The sequence below is a fragment of the Pan paniscus genome, chromosome 18, assembly GCF_029289425.2.
Source record: "Pan paniscus chromosome 18, NHGRI_mPanPan1-v2.0_pri, whole genome shotgun sequence".
Classification (NCBI taxonomy): Eukaryota; Metazoa; Chordata; class Mammalia; order Primates; family Hominidae; genus Pan; species Pan paniscus.
Window position 1 is genome coordinate 11388565 of NC_073267.2, and position 4759 is coordinate 11393323.

General features: G+C 46.8%; 1 pseudogene; it reads right to left on the reverse strand.

Annotated features, from left to right (window-relative positions):
• Positions 1-305: 305 nt before the first annotated feature.
• LOC100990774 (rho GTPase-activating protein 21-like) lies at positions 306-1865 on the reverse strand (annotated as a pseudogene).
• Positions 1866-4759: the final 2894 nt, after the last annotated feature.

The following is a 4759-nucleotide window of genomic DNA, read 5'->3' on the forward strand; positions in this document are numbered from 1 at the left end:
GAAGTTCTGTATCCACCTGTGTTAAAACTGGTAAATGTAATGAAATTTGTTACCGATAAAACACATTCAGTTATTCAACGTAAGTTATCTAATTTTAACAATAGGGCACCTTGAAAACCAAACGTATTTTTATGATGAGGCACTTCTGTTTGTGATGAAACCAAAAGAACAAATTTGCTGCACACTAATGCCGGCGATTTTCTTCAGTGACTTGGGGTATATGCTATGTAGTAAGTTGCAACAAATGCCTCGCTCATTTGTATATGACTATCCGATATATTTTTAAATATATATATGTTCTTCTGGCTGTAGCAATGCACTGTAAAGCTATTTTACAGTGCAAAATGATGAAACCAGCCCAAATGAAGGCTGCATAATAACAATTCTGGTACAAGAAAATATTGACAGAGTTGCTGGAATGTGTAACAGTAGCTTTTTACTTGCTAGAGTAGACATACCCCCAGTTTAAAGACAGGGATGAAATTGTGATTGATTGCCTGAGGTTTCAGACAGTTTATGAGGTTGGGCATTTGCTGCAGAACTAGCATTTTTGCTCACGTTCTGGAAGCTTTCTCCGTTTATTTGGTCAGGTGACTGCGGTGGTATGGAAAGAAGGGGACTGTTCGTTGAAGCCAAGGTGCTGGAAGAACTGCCTGTGTCGTACTGACAAGCCAAAGGTGTGTCGGTCGTGGCTATTTCTCGTGTCCTTGGGTTCTCTGCCTGGGGATCTCCGCTTTCTCCGCTGCTAAGGTCAGAGGTACTAGTGTGTAGGCAATTCCTGGCCAGCCAGTCTGAGATGGAAACGTCCTGGGCTGAGCATTTTGGTTTTAACCGGTTTACAGCTGAAAGTTGAGATTCTCTCTCCCAACTCCGCTCATGTGCTTTCCAAAAATTCCAAACGCTGATTTCGGTAGCATCCCTGGCCCTCCTAGCGTATGTCTGCGCCGGGTGCTTTTCCTTTTAGCAGTCGCGGCATTCGCTTTGTGATTCCCTACTCCAAACAAGTCATCCGCAGGGGCTCTGGGTCTCAGTTTTAGCTGATCTGCTTTTTTCGTTTTCCACGTGGGTTCCTGTTTTTCGGATTCACCTCTGGTGGGTGTCAGTAAACTCACAGTTGACTTTCCTTTTTTCATAACATCAAACACTTTAGTTAATGAAGGTGTTTCTTTCTCGTTCTTGGCATCTCCTAGACTTCCACTGTCTGACTTGAATCTCGCTGATTTTTTCCTGGAGAGAATATCACATTCGATGAGTTTATGGGAACTGAAGAGCTGTCTCTGGCTATCTAAACTTGATGTTAAACTTCCCTCGGTGCAACTTACTTCACTTCATTCAGAATTTCTCCGGCTGCTCTTAGTCACTTTTGGCAGTTTTCCTCGGAAAAGCCTCTCTGAAGTCAAAGCTGTGGGGAAAATGGGAAACTCGTTCTCGCTGTCGGTTTCCACAGGCTGCCCTTCAAGGATCAGTTCGCTTTTCTCGTCGTCTGCCTCGTCCCCCTTGCTCTCTGCCACGACTGCACCTCAGGGCTCAGTCTACTGGAGTCCAGGCTAGTCAAGTATGTAGCAGACGATGTGGTGGAATAATCTGAGGTGATGGTGCTGACGTTGGCCAAAAACTCACTATGTTTCGTTTCTATGCCCTGCTGAATTTCTTATAACAGTTTTATTGAGGTATAATTCCCATACCATACAACTCATCCATTAAGAGTGTACAATTCAATGGCTTTTTTTCTTTTCTTTCTTTTTTTGGAGACAGTCTCACTCTATCACCCAGGCTGGAGTGCAGCAGCACGATCTCGGCTCACTGCAACCTCCGCCTCCTGGGTTCAAGCAGTTCTCCCACCTCACCTCCGAGTAGACCACCATGTCTGCTAACTTTTCGAATTTGTTTATAGCAATGAGGTCTCCCTGTGTTGCCCAGACTGGTCTCGAACTCCTGGGCTCAAGTCATCATTTCACCTCAGCCTCCCAAAGTGCTGGGATTACAGGTGTGAGCCACTGTGCACAGCCATTGGCTTTTAGTATACAAACAAAGTTGTCCAAGCTTCACCACAGTCAATTTTAGAACACCTTTCTTTTTTACTTTTTCTTTTTAGAGAGAGAGGGTCTCACTTTGTGGCCCAGGCTAGAGTACAGTGGTGGGATCACAGCTCACTGCAGCCTCCAACTCCTGGGCTCCTGCCTCAGCCTCCTGAGTAGCTGGGACTGCAGGAATGCGCTACCATGCTCAGCTAATTTTATATTTGTAGAGATGGGGGTCTCATTATGTTGCCCAGGCTGATCTCCAACTCCTGGTCTCAAGTGATCCTCCTGCCTCAGCCTCCCAAAGCACTGAGATTACAGGTGTGAGTCACCATGCCCAGCTCCCTTTGTAACTTTTGAGAAACTGGCAGGCTATTTTCCAAAGCTTCACTCTATCAAAAAATATATATTTTTTTTTAAACAATAGCATAACATATATAAAGTGCAAAATCATAAATGTACAACTTAATGCATTTTCAGAAACTGAACACTCCCGGAGATCCAGCATCCAGACCAAGAAACAGGATGTTTGCAGCCCCCAGAAGCCCCTGTGGGGGTCAGTCGCTTCCAGCCACTCCCCTGCCAGAGGAACCATTGTCCTGCCTCCTAATAGCACAGTTTCTGTTTCCTTTCTGGATTTTAAATATTCTCCAGTTTAGGCATGGTGCCTCACACCTGTAATCCCAGCATGTTGGGAGGCCAAATTGGGAAGATTGCTTGAGCCCATGAGTTTGAAACCAGCCTGGGCAACAGAGTGAGACCTCGTCTCTAAAAAAAATTAAAAAATTAGCTGAGCTTGGTGGTACATGTCTATAGTCCCAGCTACTTGGGAGGCTGAGACAGGAGGCTCATTTGAGCCCAGGAGTTCGAGGCTATAGTGAGCTATGATTATGTCACTACACTCCAGCCTGGGTGACAAAGTGAGATGCTGTCTGTAAAAATAAATAATATAATAAATATATAAATATAATAAATAAATAAATATAATATAATAAATGAGTATTCTGCATTCCTGGTGAGGGGTGGAGGCTGGCAGGAGGGCCAGGCTGAGGATGTCAGAAGAGAAACCTTACTCCCAGATCCTAGAAGGAGAGAGGCACCCCAGCGAGGCGTGGGGACTGGGGCCTTTGAGGCTTCCTCCTCACAGCCCCTTGCACCTTCCCACCTGCTGGGAGTTTTAGGGGGTTTCCAGAGGCTGCAGAACCAGGAAAATATTTTCTAGAGTCCTTGAGTTTGGTGTGACCACAGGCAGCCTGAAACCGAAAGCCAGGCCTTGGGACTGGGCGGCTGCTTCCCTTGGCTGGGATTTAAGCACAGGCCAGACACACAAGAGGCCTTCAGAGCCATCCTGCCAGCCATGTGACCCAACAGGCAGGGTCATGCATGTCTTTATCTGACATCAGAACCCACCTGGAGAGCCCCTGTGTCTTAGGTGTGTCCTGAGACCAAAGCTGGAAGTTCAGAGCACATTGCCCAGAAGAAGTGAGACATTTTCAATTTTTTTTTTTAAATTTGGACACAGGGTCTTGCTGTGTCACCCAGGCTGGAGTGCAGTGGCGCAATCTTGGCTCACTGCAGCCTTGACCTCCTGGGCTCAAGCGATCCTTCCACTTCTCAGTCCCGCGAGTAGCTGGGACTACGGTGTACACCACCACATCCAGCTAATTTTTTGTATTTTTTGTAGAGATGGGATTTTGCCAAGTTTCCCAGGGTGGTCTCAAACTCCTGGGCTCAAGTGATCCGCCCACCTCAGCCTCCTAAAGTGCTGGGATTATAGGCATCAGCCATCGCACCTGGCCTTGGAATGTTTTAAGGGACAGTCATGATAAGACTGTTGCTGATGCCACGAGAAGCGCCCAGGAAGCAGGGTGTGCTGGCTAGCTTCTGTTGCCTCCAGAGGGATTCCCCTCCCTTCTCTTCCCTTCCCCACCTGCCGTCTGCACAGGTGCTGACCATAAGAGCCCCAATCAGCAGGCAGCTGTGGTGCCCACCACCCACAGGCTCCCATTGGCCAATGCGGGGCCCAGACAGGAGATTGGAAGGTGGAGGAGAATGAGCACACTGTTTTTATACCTCTGGCTCTGTCCATCAAAGATAAACAGAGCCCACCACTAGCTAATGCACTGAAGAAGATTTCATTCAGTAAAACCATTGCAACAGGGAAGAGGGACCAGCATGAACCAAACCCAATTTCCCCAAAATAAAATGCTGGAGACTTGTTATTTTTTTTGAAACAGGGTCTCTCTGTCACCCATGCTGAAGTGTAGTGGCATGATCATAGCCCACTGCAGCCTCCACCTCTCAGGCTCAAGTGATCCGCAGCCACCAGAGTAGCTGGGACTACAGACGCAGACCACCATGTCTGCTAATTTTTAGAACTTTTTTTGTAGAGACAAGGTCTCTCTGTGTTGCCCAGGCTGGTATGGAACTCCTAGACTCAAGCCATCCTCTCCCCTCGGCCTCCCAAAGTGCTGGGGCTGCAGGTGTGAGCCACCACCCCTGGGCGTCCCTGCTTCCATCTTCACCTGGCCTTCTCCTCTCTCTCCTGTGTCTCAAATCTCCCTCTACTTTCTTTATAGGGACACAAGTCTTTGGATTTTGACCTGTGTCAAACCTATATCAAGGATGATCTCATCTTGAGATTCTTAATGAAATCTGCAAAGATCCTATTTCGAATTAAGTTTGCTCATGTATGAAGAGTTAGGACTTGAACTTTTTTTTTTTTTTTTTAAGGTAGA